Raw genomic sequence first — 17,500 nt, forward strand, 5'->3', positions numbered from 1 at the left:
TGACTGACTAAGTATATATATATATATATACACTCACACAAATGTATATTATATATTTATATATACTATACAGACATACATGCATACATACACACATACACACATACATACATAAAGAATATATATTAGATTATCTAAAATCAACACACGTCCTATGAACCGCCCCGTAACGAAACATCTGTAACTGATGCCATTTAGATTAACAATTAATTTGGTACTTTATTTTGTATTTCTAAATTGTGGACATATATGTAACCGGTAATATGTAAAAATGAGAATAAGTATATATGTGTCTTTTTACATAGATTTACACGTAGACACACTCATATGTACAAGCATTTGTAGAAAGGTATGCTTGTGTTATATGCATATGTAAATCTGTTGTTGATATTCTATGTCAACTTATGGAAAACAAATTCTGCTTCAAAGCATACATGCCTTCGTTGACGTGAGTGTGTGTGTGTATTTGTGTGATTGATCAATATATATATATGTGTGGATACATATAAGTTTATGAAATAAATGCAAAATTTTAAGTATACATGCATAAACACATGCACAATCACGCACACACACACACACACACACACATACACACACATGTATATACATATGTATGTGTGTATTCACGCCTGGAAATGACGTTTAACTTATAAAATACAGAACGATCGTAAGTTTTTAGGACTGATTATTACTTAAAAAATGAATAGTAAACTTGACTATACTATTTTTTCTCACCAGCTGACCTGTCAACTAGTCAGCTTGATCCGAAATTGAAATCACGTCCACGGGAAATCCATGAACATATTCACAAAGATACAGACAAGCGGTGTGTTTGTGTATTTGTGTGTGTGTATGTTTTCTTCGTATTAATTGAAATTCTCTTTTTGAATGGAAGATTTAATGCATCCTACCTCTTAATTTACGACTCACTTAGTAGTTGTTTGCCTTTAGCGGGATACACTTTGTTGCAAACTTAACTTTCCGCCTACTTCTTTTCCTCTTTTGGGTGACGCGATCGCACGTTCTAGCGACATCCCACCAACAGTCGAGAGAATCCATTTCTTTCTCCCAATTGATATCTTTTTATTCTTCATCAGTGGTTGGCCACATCTTGATTTCACCAGTCCTAAGATTTTGTAAAGTAGTACTTCGTGTTAAGTTGCGTTTACTTATTCCTAGTTAAACTGGCTCCAATCGGATTCACCACGTTATTACTTTGGAGAAATCTTCAGTTTCTCAACTCAGGAATTTTATAGAATGGAACAATTATTTAATGACAATTCTTAATTATTAGCTCAAAAAATATACTGTATTTATTATATTAAATAGCAGGTCTTCTACCTATCTATCTATCTATCTATCTATCTATCTATCTATCTATCTATCTATCTATCCGTCTGTCTGTCTGTCTGTCTATCCATCTATCTTTCTATTTCTCTGTCTATCTATCTACCTATCTATCTATCTATCTATTTACCAAGTGTTATCGAGAAGCTTTACCTGTTCGGGATAACCTCTACAGGCACGGTTTGATACACACCGGACCAGTTTGCCCGAGATGTGGTCAGAGCGACGAAACCGTTCTGCACGCACTCGTGCAGTGTCCAACCATTTCGGCCCAGTGGGCTTATGCCGAACGGCTGCTGTCACGTGTGGGACGAATCCGCCTATCGGCCGAGTCTGTTAATGCAATTTCACCGCCACCTTCCCTCAACCGGGAAGGCAAGGCAGTCTTCATCGTACTGGTGACCATGGCGAAAGAATGTGTGTGGTGGGCTGGGCCGAAAGGATTAGAGACAAACACTTACCTCTCTGACCAATTGCTCATCAACTTTTTCAAGTATCACTTGAAAAGGAAAGTGAGAATGGAGAGGCAGGTTTTGTCTCGTGAAAGTTTCAAAAAAAGATGGGCGTATGTAGAAAAGATGGTGCGTGCGAGGGTCGAAACCACTTTGAGCGTGATCCTGTAAATCGAAAAAAGAGAGAGAGTGAGCACTTTGCTCTCATGTGTTTATTCCCTCCCTGCCTGAGGTTCCGTGGTCTCTTCCGTAGGCTTTTTTTTTTCCACGGATAAACCTAATCTTGCTCCTTACATTTAAAAAATTTCTTCTGTGATACACGATCCCTTTTGATTGCCTTCCCCCCACCGACCCTTTTGATCGGAATTTTACTTTCTTTTTCTCCTTTTTTTCCCTTTTTCTTTTTCATTTTCGAAAAGAAAAGTTCTACATTTGTATTTGTCGCCTCTGTGTCCAGCCCTGTGTGGCCAATAAAGAAAGTTATCTATTTACCAAGCTATCTATCTATTTATCTGTCTGTCTATCTATCTATCTATCTATCTATCTATCTATCTATCTATCTATCTATCTGTCTGCCTGTCTGTCTGTCTGTCTGTCTCTTGTATATATACACATGTATTTTGTTTTAATTTTAAAAATGTATACACTTGCAAAAAGGTTTTTCTTCAATTGAAAACTAATAATTTTATAAAAGTGTTCAAAACTAGATTAACATTAAGCTTCTTTCCAGTTTACACACTATATATACGTGTGTGTGTGTGTGTCTGTGTGTGTGTGTGTGTGTGTGTGTGTGTGTGTGTGTGTGTGTTCGCAATTAAAATTAAACTGTAACTTATTACTCGTAACATAAAGACATCGGAAATATGGTTTAATAAGTAAAAAAAAAAACGATTTAATTAGCTCAAAGATTATATTAATGTATTTGGAGTTTATTCTAATTGGTTTCAAGTTTAATTTAATTTGCTTAGAATATATTCTAGTTTATGTCGAATATATTTTAAGTTGTGTTAAAAGATATATAACACTGCTACTTGTGGCTTCAATTACACACCTCCCTCATATTTTCTGGAGGTGGTCGATGCAGTTATATAAATTTCTTACGACTAAGACATAGCTTTTAACGTTTAATCTAACTGAATTTTCTGTTTGATTCCGTTAACATTTCAACAAAACTCGTGATATTTATATATATATATGTGTGTGTGTATACACATACATATACATGTGTATGTGTGTGTGTGTGTGTGTGTGTGTGTGTGTGTGTGTGTGTGTGTGTGTGTGTGTGTGTGTGTGTGTGTGTGTGCGTGTGTGTTTCTTATTTCAGTCTTTGAAATGCGGATATGAATGATGCGACACCGCCTCGAAGAATTTGGTCGAGCTAATCAACATCAGTACTTCTTGGTAAGTCTGTTCACACTCCAAGGGGCTCACTTTTCCGAGTCCATTAAGTGTTAAGGATGTAAACTAGCCAACACCGGTTGACAAACCGTGGAGTCACAAACAATAGAAACAGACACACACACATAGATAGATAGATAGATAGATAGATAGATAGATAGATATGAATAAATATACCACTTGCATCTTTTCAGTTTCCGTCTTGCAAATCCACTCGTAAAGTTTTAACTGGTCACGGGTTATTCTGGAAGACATCTGCACAAAGTGCCACGCAATGTGACAGAGCCCACGGTCACATGTTTGGGAAACTAGCTCCTTAACTGTACAGCTGCAAGTTCACTTACACATTTGTTTCATTTATATCAGCTTAAAACAAGAAATATATTTTCATGAATGCACTTTATTATCAAGAGTAACAAAATTGGCATTCATAGACAATAGGCATTCATGGACATATGGATTACAAATTGAATAGAGACATATCATGTTGATTAATATAACCTTTCGTAAGTACAATGTCAATTCTAGACATGTTTTGACTATAAAATTTAGTTTTCTTCCGTCGGATCTGGTAAGAAAATATTCGAAATTATAAAAGTGGTTGCAAATGAAAACTCTCGTCCTGAAATATGATATAAAGTGACATTCTTCTTATCAAGTGACCATCAGCAAGAGCAACCATTTACATATGGAGTTGAAGTTTTGAATGCCAAAGCCATCCAGTTCCTATCGATCGCTGCAGGGAAATACATGGCTACCTTGCATTACATACTGATTAGCGAGAGTAGCTGGAACAAAGATATGTGGTGGTGAGATGTCAAGTGTGGCTCTGAAGATACAAGATGGGGGACATCTATATTTTAATATTTATTTAACGTTAAGGCGGCGAGCTGGCAGAAACGTTAGGACGCCGGGCGAAATGCTTAGCGGTATTTCGTCTGTCTTCGTGTTCTGAGTTCAAATTCCGCCGATGTCGATTTTGTCTTTCATCCTTTCGGGGTCGATAAATTAAGTACCAATTACGCACTGGAGTCGATATAATCGACTTAATACCTTTGTCTGTCCTTGTTTGTCCCCTCTGTGTTTAGCCCATTGTGGGCAATAAAGAAATAAGAAACGTTAGCACACCAGGCGAAATGTTTAGCGGTATTTCGTCAGTCTTTATGTTCTGAGTTCAAATTCTGCCGAGGTCGACTTCGCCTTTCGAGATCGATTAAATAAGTACCAGTCACACACTGGCGTTAATGTAATCGACTTAATCCCTGTGTTTGTCCATTCTATGTTTTGCTCCCTGTGGGCAATGAAGAAATACATATTTATTTCATTACTATTTTCCACTTGGATACAAAAATATCATGAAAATATCGCAGACACATACTGCAAAAAAGTCATGATAGAAGACGTTGCGTACAGTATTTTCAAGTCATTATTGTAACGAATGTGATACTAAACGAAAGTAGATATGGAAACATAATAAATCGAATTAAGATTTAAAGCTCTAGTAGTGACAGGAAAAAGAGACAGAAATCTATATTCATTCGTAAAAGGAACAACTAGGCTATTGCTGCTCTGTGTGTGCGTGTCGGTTTATGTGTGTGTTTGTTTTTATACATTAAGGTTTGCTTAAGAATTTATATGAATAGTGATTTCATGTTTGTATAGAATTTTGTAATTTAATAGAAGATCATTTGTTTGAAAATGAATTTACAGGTTCGTGTAATATATGGCAACGTAAACAATTTTTAAAATATTATTGTTAATAATAATAATAATGATAATAATAATAATGATAATAATAATAATAATAATAATAATAATAATAATAATAATAATAATAATAATAATAATAATAATAATCGGTTCAACATCGAATAAATGAAATATTAGGAGAAATGGAATAAAACATCTATTCATAAAATTATAAGGAGCTTTATGTTATTAAATGACTCTAGAAATCTGATGATTCCTTGAAACCGATTACAATTAATAACTGGCATTGATTTGCGCAGTTAAGAGACGCAAAATGAAAATATGAAGTAAATTAATTTCTATGTAATAAGCCACAAAAGATTATTAATTTCTATGTTGTATTAAAAGAGAGAAAAGTATATTTTAACAAAAGTTAATGACAATCACCTAAAATTCATTCCGTCATATATATATACACGCACAAACACACACACACACACACGCATATGTATGTATGCACAGAAAGAGAGAGAGACAGTGAGTGTGTGTGTGAGAGAGAGGTAAAAATACATAGATATACATATACATATCGAGCTATCAATACACACTCAGAATCACATACATATATGTATGAATGTATGTATGTATATTATTGCAAAATTAAATAAAAAGCAAGGGAACAGGAATTAAGAAACGAACTTCATTAGCTTACTGCTGCTTCGGCGCCACGATGCAAAGCATTCAGAGCCGAGTGTTTGTGCATCATCTTATGGATTCCTCATATATTGCTTGATTTTTAAAATGACGCATGTATATATACATACATACATACATATATATATATATATATATATATATATATAAGATTTTTAAACTTTTAAATTTTCATATTCAAAAGAGACAGAGACTTCAAATTCGATATATCGATTTATTCACCACTCCATGTTAACATTTCTGTGCCAAACTTATCCAGTGACTGGTCCATTGGATTTAGACGTTTGGCACTTCTTCAGGAGTGGTTACCTTTCGAATAAAACACGAAAAAACACATACATAACTATTATATATATATATATATATATATATATATATATATATATATATATTTGAAAAAAAGCAACAAAAGTTCAATAGGTTATATCAGTACGTACGTTTCGTACAAGCTCCATTTGTTCATGTAGTGAAAACACTACATAAAATGTACAATGAAAATGTACTCCTCAGCTGCATAATGGAATTTCATTTTAGAAAGTCATTTTGTAGATGTGTGCAAAAAACAAGAGTAAGAGAAGAAAACATACCATCTTGACTATGCTGCTGTTCAACAGTCTAGTCTATATATATATATATATGCGTGTGTGTTTGTGTGTGTGTGTGTGTGTGTGTGTGTGTGTGTGTGTGTGTGTGTGTGTGTGTTAAAAGGCTAACAATGCATTATCATAGGATTTACGGAAAGTAGAGTGTGCCGAAAATTTTCTTTGTTGAATTTACGTAACCACTTTAAACAGGTCGGAGCACAATATAACAATATTTAGATGAGGGTACTCGGCCTTTGGTGGTCAGATTTTTCTTGGATATAAAGGGTTCTCTGATTGACCCTTAATGGAAACCTTCCTGTGTTATGAAAACGATTATTCATGTATTCATAAATGAATATATTATTTGTATTAAGTGCACTTTTTTTCATTCCCTTTTTTCTCCCTCCTCATCACAATTTATGTAAACCTTCACACTATATGCAACTTTTGTTTTTGTAATGTTCCTTTTATCAGACAACGCAGTGGTAAATAAAACAAATATGTGATATGAATAATACGATGTTTATCCGAATTAGTTGTTATTTTGTGTATGCTGGTGCGGGACGGATCGGTCTGTTTTCATATTGACCTTGCTTCGATGGTACGTTTACATGTGATATTAAGTTGCTAAAATACTGTAAACATTTGTAATACATCAATTATAGGTAATAACGATCGATAAATTTTACAGAGTACATATTGCCTCACAACATTTTTGTCAATCTACTCACGCTGATCTGTCGTTCTTTAAACGTTATTAGTCAACAGTTTCGAAGCAATCCATCAACAACAAACTTAACTACGGCTGAGAATTTACTTGTCTCTCTTCATCCATTTAACATGTCATCTTTTCTTACAGCTGTCAAACGCACCTCATCGCTATCAGTAACTTACTACCTTGAGTAATACATCTTCTTCCGTACAGCGCTCTGAATTTAACGACCCTCTTTGTTGTCAGCAACATACTGCCTTAAAATCTCTACATTCTTTTTCTCCACAGTTTTCTACATCAATAATTCCATTTTTTTCTATCACTTCTGCTGAGATTCAATCTGTCTACATCTACCTGTGAGTGTAAGGTCCTGAATATTTTCAGCTATTACCTTGTTTTATTTCAGTCTTGCACCTGATGGTAGATATAGATCTCATGACGTTTATGCTACTGAGTTAGAGTATTAGCATTCTGTTTATCCTCCAGAAATATAACTTCTTGATTTACTTTTCATTGTTTTATCATTTATATCATTAGCTTTCAATATTCCCAGATACATATATCCATCAACTGTATCAATCTCCCCTACTTTTTTTCTCGTTCGATAAATTTATTCTATTACTTGCACCGTAATTCTCTTTCTTCATCATAAGGCGTCTGCAATGGATATAATGCAGATTCCGTTTTGATATTATTGCTAAACACTTTCACATTACTGACAATGGTATTTAATTCCAGCTCAAACTTACTATATAAATTTTGTCATCCACGTATAGCAGACAGATAACTGCCTCTCGATTTTTTTCCTTGGTTGTATCCAGCTCTTTTGCTATTCTTACTTCTGAACAGAGCATTTTGTGTTATAATAATTCTCCTGGTTCCTCCGTTACTTAGCCCGTCCGTAACGCTTTCACATGATTAGTTGAAGGTGGAGGGAAAGGAGAAATGCAATAGGGAGGGGAGAAAGGGAGAGGTGGTGTTGAGTGAAATGAATAATTTTTCCTTTTAACTAAGCTTTTTCTCCGTTACTTAGCATCTGTAACGCATTCACGTATTTAGTTGAAGGGAAAGGCGAAGAGGGAGAGAAAAAGAGGGAGAAAGAAACAAAGAGAAAAGGAGGGTAAGGGGAAGAGTGAGAGAGAAAGAGGGAGAGTGCCCTCTTTCTCTATAAAAGTCTATAAAATTGTGCATGAAGTATATAAAGTGTATATATAAAGTGCATTAAGTAATCATTGAATTCCAATTTCCTTCACTTTTCAATGAATAGCAGATGAGTGACTATCTTTTGATACAGACACAACACAGGCTATGCTTTCAAGTTTCTTGGATAAAGTTTTCAGAAACAAACCAATAGGTTTACCATTAAGTCCGAGAAATATTCACCGGTCCCGCTAGTTATCGTCATCATCATCATCATCATTAAGGCGGCGAGTTGGTAAAATCGTTAACACGCAGAGCAAAATGCTTAGCGGTATTTCGCCCGTCTTTACGCTGAGAGTTCAAATTCCGCCTTTCATCCTTTTGGGGTCGATAAATTCAGTACCAGCTGCATACTGGGTCAATCTAATCGATTGGCCCCTCCCCCAAAATTTCGGGACTTGTGTATCATTATTATTATTATTATTATTATTATTATTATTATTATTATCGAAACAAGAGCGGTAAAGTGACAGAAATTATTGAAAACCTGATATGAAATACCTTTATACAATCGTAGAGTAACCGAATTTGCCCCGCTTTCTACATCCATCCCCGTTTCCTAGGTTCATGTAATAAATACTACATACATAGCGAGGTTATTCCATTGATTTTACTTCCGCCTACAGGTAAATATTAACCTTGTATGTATCTATGCAAAAGAAACCACCATGATTATTGCCAAAGAATCTCTTCTTTTATATTTCTCTTTGATATTCCCCTTTCCTTTTGATATTTCACATTTTCATCGTTTGATGTAAAAGCAATCCGATACGTTTTTAGTGTAATTCAAAGCGGATATTTGCCTTTCATTCATTCTGGTTATTTTTATAAATATGTGTAATTAGCATAGCAGACTAATGCATTCAATAGCCGCTTTGTACCATTTTATTATTCGGCCAACAATAAAACTGTATGACTTTTGTAAATACATTACCGAATATGATTTTTTAAAAGCTTTATAGTGGAATAAAAATGTTTCATCGATTATTGTGATATAAGAGAGTATATTTTGTCGTTAAATAATTCGACTTTCTGTTTAGAATGAAGAAATCAATCGTTAAAAATACAAAAGTTGCTAAAAATATTGATTTATGACATTGGCAAAACGCCACAAATCTTAAGTGAAGTAACAGTCGAATTTTTTTTTTTTGGTTTTAGCTTTATTTTCTTTATACAGGCATGTTCAAGAGAAAACAAAACATAGCCTACGGCATTTTTCGTGATCTGGGAGAATGCTGATCTTAAGTAGAGGGACGTTATCGTCTGACCAAAAACGTACTCCGAATACCGAAAATTGAGTGGATTCCCCTAAGACAACTAACACCCAAGAACAGGAACTGTCTCTCTTACAGTGGTTTGTATTCAGTTTCCGTGCATCAATTTACGTTCCAAAAGTTTTGGTTGACTCGTAACAACATTGTTTTAAGACTAATATCGTGACTAAACGAACACACGTAAGTTGATTTACAATGTGTCTCTCGTATTTATTTCATCGACTCCCATAAAAGCCAAAGGGGAAGAGGAAAATAACAGTTTACTTAAACGGTGTTTCACTTCATAAGTTAAAGTTAATGGCTCACTACCACAAAGCATTCTGTTCGGTATTCACCAAGTTTGTTAATAAATCATTTTACCCGTTAATATTTTCCCATAATCTGTTAAAGCTGATCAGTTTTCTGAAAGTTTCTGGAAAGAAAATAGAAATGTGAGACCACCCTCACTTGATTTTGAATCCACAACGCTTTTTGATATATCAAGGTATCTAAATTGCCGTTTTGTTTCTCCACTACTGTTTCTGTTACTCGATCCGCATCGCCGAACTCGACACTTGCTGATACTATTGATTTTTCCCTAGGCACAGTGATTGGATGGATCTCAATTGTTTTACTGAATCGCATTTTATGGAATCTTGAAGAAGTAAATGTAAGTCTACCTCAGCGAAGTGTGAACTCTGAACGTAAAATTCTCTAACTAAATACTGCAATGCATTTTGTTCGACGCTCGAAAGAGTCTGTTAAGGTCTTTCTTTTATTTTTCATTGAAGATCTACATGGCTAACAAGTTGATCGAATTGATTTGCTCCAGCTCAGCCTCCACTGAGAGAAAGTATGATCAACGTGGTCCATCTGTGATCACGCGGTCTTTTATTCATAGTGAATTTCGACGTACTTTATCTAATATGAGCCTTTTTTTCCATAATAATAGAGGCAGAAGCAAGAATGGTGCCAGTGGTACCTATCTCAATGATAGCTTGCCAAAAAATTTGCCTGAACATGCACCGAGGTATAAGCTTTCTTTTCTAAAAACATTATTAGAGGGAGATTTGGTTGCTCTTTAGAGTACATTATGCGGCCATGTAGGGGTTACCACGTGGTTACCACGTCTCCTCGGTGGCTGTCAGGTATTCAACAGTTTTCTGACTACCAGATATGGTGATTAACCAAGATTAACCACTATTTCATTTACTTGATATATATTTTTTTAATATTATTTTGTATACTTCGATATCTTTCATCTGCTTGTCTCGACCAATAGCTATCAACTTTATTCGGCGTCCTATTAAACGTTTTGATGAAGACGCCATATTATTGCATCGGCAATTTACTTGTCAGATATCTGCAGCGTATTCGAGTTGATAATTCAAATAAATGTTACCCAAATTCAATTTAGAGATATTTGAGAAAAGCAAATCTAATGATTACTTATAACTTGTGTGATAAAATCTGTAAATCTCTCTCATTGACGAGTAAATGTTGTTAGCTTATCCCTCCATAAACTCTCACTTTTCAGTTGCCGATTTCCAGCTTTGTAGTTCTTCTTGAATCATTGCAGATTTTGCTCCATATATGTGGTTGGGTTGGGTTGGGTTAGGTATAGATTTAATTTTGTTGATCTAACAGAATAGCTGTTAAGGTACTCATATTTTTAGTAGACCTTTGAGAGATTTTCGGCCTTTCTGCACCCCACTCGCACATTTCATGCTGGCATGGATCAGCACTCGATAAAAAGCAATCGACCCAACTATTTGACTGGTACTTTATTTTATCAGTTCAGAAAGGATAGAAACGCAGAAGCTTTGGCCATGGTAGAATTTGAACTCAGCATGTAACCAATCGAAATAAACAACACAAAATCTTATCCTTTTTTCCACGTGATTCTGTCAACCCACCGCCTACTCAAAATATTTACATTCGATTGAATACTGACTGCATAAGAAAATTAGATATCGGTTATCATGAAAATCTCTCATACATTTGCATGAATTTCTGAAATATATAGAGTTCTATGCATTATTAACGAAACAGCAGCATGCAGGTAATGCACACGTTTGATTCAACTCCCTAACCAGTTGGAATCTATTCAGCTTTACACGCACTATTAGGATACTATGAATTTTTGACAAGTTTAAATACAGTTTATTCATAGGCTAATGACCCGATGGATGTTGTTACGATAACATATATTCCAAAAGTGTGTCTACATTCCAGTTTAGGTAGAAGGATTGTTGGTCATATTTTATGGAGGAAATTCTTGGGATAAGGTAGCCAGATCGCATCACTAAATTCTTTCACAAGATACGAGCAGTAGATCACATACTTAGTCCATAAAAACCAATATTCCAATAAAGTTTATAAATTAGAGAAATATCTTTGGGAAACGTTAATCCAGATGTTTTCGCTAATAAGTTTTGTCAGAGAGCGAAGTCTTTTCTATCTCCGTTGGAGAGAGAATATATTCAATTCCTTGTGGCTAGAACTACCAAAATTTATTAAATGCTTGTCGATGCAAATCAGTATTAATTCCCTTGGACTTAATTTTGATTTTATTTTTATTTGCTGCTTATTCAGTGTTTCGGTATTTTAATTATGCTGAAATAATAATTGTTTTCTTCATCTCTCTTGCGTGTTTCATCTGTCACAATCGATATTTTATAAATATTTTAACATCGAATTTTTACGATATTTCTATGCCCCTATATTATACAGTGTACATAATGGACATTATTTTGTAGTTGTTTTGATCCAATTCAACACGGAAAAAGCATCCCATTCATCACAAGTATTACAGTTGTGATCATTTCATGTTTTTCAGACTCATTATTTTCGGCATTACATTCAGTTTCAATGTGGTTTTCTTTCATTTTTAAGATGAAAACTTGTTATATGAGTAGAAAATAAACTATAATTTTCTCTAGGTCGAATAACCCTAACGAGGCTGCTTCATTTGCTCAGGGATGTGCATGTATTTCATATAAGCAGTAAAGACCCGAACAGAATTGGATAGACAGCTCAAAATATGAGCTTAACACATATTGTAACGATTCACGTAGGGAATATTTTCATTTGAGAAAGAACACTTAAGCTTGTTCTCATATATCCTTAAACATGCTTACCCTTGTTCCTCATATATTCTTAAACATATTTAAGCTTGTTCCTCATATGTTTTGAAACATATTTAAGCTTGTTCCTCATATATTCTGGAACATATTTAAGGCATTCAAGCTGAAGAAAACGTAGCAGCCTGTTTATTGTATGTATTCACATTCTGCTGTCACATTCTGTTGCAGAGGTCAACGTTACGTTTCAACATTCCAGATTCAATAACTAAGTGTGGAATAGATCATTTCTAATCATTTTCTAGATATGTTTAGCTTTGAATCAAAGCAAAAAAAAAAAAACAATTTAAAATATACAATGAATATTTAATTCATAATCAAAGAATTCCTATTGCTTTTTGCAATGCATTGTGTGTAACTCAGATTGAATGAATGTTCATGCAGGTGTCAGTTTTTATAGAAAACGATTTTTCTTCACGAAATATTCACCTCCATTATCTTAGAACTGACAACATATACGTTTGAAATGTTTCAAACAATATGATTATCAACATATGTTGTTTCCCCAGAGACAAGTCCCCTGTTATGTTTAAACAAAATGACCCCTGTTTTATCCGCAGAGAGAAAACTACTTTCTACATGGATAAAAATATTCATTTAATTCTTTTCTGGAAAAAAAGTTATATCTCAGTTTCAACAGCGAAAAGGATCAGCTTTTACTTCGTGGCGCGACCTGTTGCAAAGCGCACACTTATATTCCACTCTTCCCTCTTCGTAATTCTCTGCTATCAACGGATAATGTAGAAGTAAATACTCCTAAAAAGCAAAATGAACCAAGTAAAACGATTTTTAACGTAGTTATGCTCAGTCAAGATTGATTTTGGACAGTATGTCATCATCATCATCGTCGTCGTCGTCGTCGTCGTCGTCATCATCATCATCATTATCACTATCACCATCATCATCATTACCATCCTCATCATCATTCCTAATTGTTATCATACAAAGAATCTTGTAGCAACGCTAGTGCGGCTGCTTTTGTTGTTGTTGAGCTCTTAGTATTACTATTTAGATTTCAGACATTATTCCGTATATTTTTATCAGATACAATGTATCTAATATGCCCATAACTTTGAAGGCAACAGGTTGTAAAATGGAGTCTACTCCATTAATACAATATTGAATTGCTAGGACTTGTGCAACTACGTCTCTCAGAGTGTTTCATTTCATTTAAATTAATTGAAGCCCTATCACATATGGCTCCGAGTTCAATGAAATGCATACCAGTAATACAAAGAGGTCGTTTTAATTATCAATAACACATTCCCACAATTAACTTAGCATTGTACCCATTCAAGAGCAATTATGATTATGTTTTTCGACAGAACTGGTTTACAAGCAAAGCGGGGTTGTGTTTCGATTAAGCCCCTTGCTTTGTATTTCGGTTCTAATTAATAACACAAATATATATGATCATAACGCTAAGCAGTGGTAAAGCTGATTCCCTTTTGGAATATAACAGCAAGACGAAGGATTCATTTTTGCTCGGATGTCTAATCTTTTATTGGTTCAGGATAAATTATTTTCGAATTTTCAGATTTTCGTATTTATATGTAACAGGCTTATATATATGGTCGAAAGGTTTTTGGTGAAAAGAAATTTCGAAACTGATCACAACTTCCACGGTAAGTATGGGATCATTATTCCTTTTGTGAAAAGCATAAATACACTTAAACTCCCTTGTTAAATGTTCCATTATCGTACATCTGCCGTTCCATCGATAAATTGTGTTATCTACGTATTCTATAATCGTCGACAAACACAAGGCATTGATACAGGATTAATATTTTGTCACAATTATAAATATTAGAATAGAGGGGGAATAATAAGTAGTTGTATATCATGCATATTAACTTCGATACACTTTTCGGCTTTTAATTCAGAAATTATATAAATAACACTCATTGATTGTTACTGTGAATCATATTTGTGTCACAAGATAATGGTTTGATATGAGAGAATTTATTTCTATTTCCAGACCCAATTCAACATTTTAAAAAGCAATACTTTTTAAAGTAGGAGGTCGCCATTATTTGAAAAAAATAATTTGATAATATGCTTTTTGTACAGAACATTACATTTGCTCTCCTGAATCCAAACCCTAAAAAATATTTTCTATCTCTTCTAATTGATGAAATATATTTGGCTTAGAATCAATTTCATTCAATAATATGCTGTTATTTATTTTCATTTCCATTTCGTTCCAAGATTCACTAATATTTTAGATGGTATGAAATTTAATATCATATCTAAAATGCCTTTGAAGAAATTGTATCGTTTTTAATCTTGTTTTAAATCGTTTCTTTCCTTGTTTTATAAATATATCATAGAAATATCACGTTATTATTAAATTTCCTGTAAAGAAAAAATGGCTTACATTTTCGTTGAAACGTAATAGTTTATCCATTTGACTGCAAACCATTTCCTAAACAACTACTCTGTTTTAACATATTTAACTTTCCAATGATGAACAACTACGTTCACTTTGAATATATAACGAATTTGAGGGAGAAAGTTTATATAGAATTGATCATATAAAATATATCCCTTTCTCACAAAAATACTCTAGAATTAAATTTACTGCTATGAGAATAATGTTTAGAAATTTCTCGTGAGAGAGAATGTGTTATGTATTTAAAAATAAATGTTTTGGTTTCTTGCTGAAACACGGAATGAAAATGTGTGCCAAAGGTTTCACAAACGTAGTTGAATTGGTTTAAAAGTAAACTAACCAGGAGTTTCTCTTTAAATCTATCATCATCACCATTCTCCGTTTCATAATTTCAAATGCAGTTTTCTTCTTCTTCTTCTTCTTCTTCTTCTTTCGCATGAGTTCAACAAATGTGACCACGCGTAATCGGTTTCAATTTTGGTACAATGCCAGCAATTTTAGGAGAGAAGGTAACTTGATTGCATCAATCCCAGAGCTCAACTTGTACTTAATTATCAACTCACAAACGATACGATTTAAAGTTGACCTCGGCGGGATTTGAACTATGAGCGTGGAGAGTCGGAAGAAATTTTGCTCAGCATTTTGTCTGCCACGCTAACGACTCTGTTAGTTCATTGTCTGCCTTAACTTGGATTTCAAATTTTGGCACAAGGCCGACAATTTCGGACGTAAGCGTAAATCAGTTATATCGATCCCAGTGTTGAACTGGTACTTATTTAATTGATCCCGAAATGATGAGAGTCAAAGTCAGTCCCAGCAGAATTTGAACATCAGAAAGCAAAGACGGACGAAATGCCGCAGAACGATTTTGCCAGCTCGCCACCTTGTTGGCAAATAAGGAATTGATCAGAAAGTGGAATACAATATTTTGTTATAAGTGAAATAAATCAGATGTTTCATGCAGAACCCTTTATTAGACAGACATTCTTCCATGACGTAGAAATGAGTCCTTTGCCTTTAAAGTTGGTTTTCCAGTTTCGACTTCCAATATTAATATGGTCTTCGTTTTATTATGTCACTCATTAGTTTCCAAAGCAGAAATAAATTTTCAGTAATTTAGTGTACCAGTTCACTTTGAAATATGGAACTTCACATTCTAATAGTTTTGGGTGCATAGCTAACTGTGTGGCTATGAAGTTAGATTTTCAACTTGTATTTTCATATATTATCGGATCGAAGACAATTGGCGTATGTTTGAAATTTGGGAGATCGTATCTGTGTGGTAGGCCGGCTGACAAGGAACGTCTGCCGTTTTGGAGAAACAAAACTTAATCTAACGACTGTTAAAAAAAAACACCACCACCACATGACCATTGGGTGGCTTTCTTTCCCTCCTTCCACTGGTCCTGAAAATCAATTAGAAGTATTTGCTTTACATTTGTGTTATTTGATCAATTGTGTCAGACAATGATTTAGAATTCTATTGAAGCTACTAATTGTAAATCATACTATTCTTTAGATAAATATTTGATATTGTCAATGTAAAAGTATCCATTTAATACCAATATTGCTCAGTTTAGTGAACAAGAACGCATTAAAGCAAATATTCGCTTGCTGCGAAAAGAGTAATAAATAACTGCAAATATACGTTGCCTATTTCGAAGATAGCACTAACACCATATTTCGTATTTCTGCTAGGTAACCAGGTTAGAAATCAATAAATTCCTAGGTTACCATACTGATATTCAAGATGAAATATATTCTTTAATAAAATCATTATTGGCAACAACTCTGAAGCCTATGTTAATTTCGCCGTGCAAGTCAAGTCTCGTCGTCTCTGTTCAACGAAGGAATCATTACAAAATCCTGTAGCCATAAAATGCCTGTCTTTATAATCCGCTCAGTTGTTGGGAGAGTACGTTTCTGGAGTGTTGTACAAAAAATCTATTTAAGTAAAGATGAGAATCAGTCTAGAACATATATTACTACCTTCTCATATGGAACTCTATACTTACATCAGTTTTAGCTACCAGCGTTGAGCAAAAAACTGTAAACATAGTTGTCTGGTTAAGAAACGTCGATATGCAGACGCGTGGTTCTGTGATCGTTCCCAATGTACGGGCATATATTTGGGTGAAGAAGATTTCTTTGCACGCACGTAACTTCGGGTTTAGTGCCGTAGCTTGGGCAAATGCCTTTTTACTCCGGGCTGACCGATGCCTTGTGAGTGAAGTCGGTGGGCAGAAACTGTGTGTATATAACAGAAACTGTTTATGTGTGCGTGTGCGTGTGTGTGTGTATGTTTGTGCGTGTGTGTGTGTGTGTCTCCCACATGAACTATATATATATATCCGTGAATATGTGTGTATCTCTATACACGTGACTGGATAAGCATAGGTACATATATTCTTTTAAACGTACATGCATACGTATATATATATATATATACATATATATTGGTATATATATATATATATTGGTATATATATATATATATATATATATATCCACATATGAGTATGTGCTTATATATATATAAATATATATATATATATATATATATATATATATATATATATATATATATATATATATATATATATATAGATAGAT

Source organism: Octopus bimaculoides, chromosome 12, assembly GCF_046866305.1.
Source record: "Octopus bimaculoides isolate indiv1 chromosome 12, ASM4686630v1, whole genome shotgun sequence".
Classification (NCBI taxonomy): Eukaryota; Metazoa; Mollusca; class Cephalopoda; order Octopoda; family Octopodidae; genus Octopus; species Octopus bimaculoides.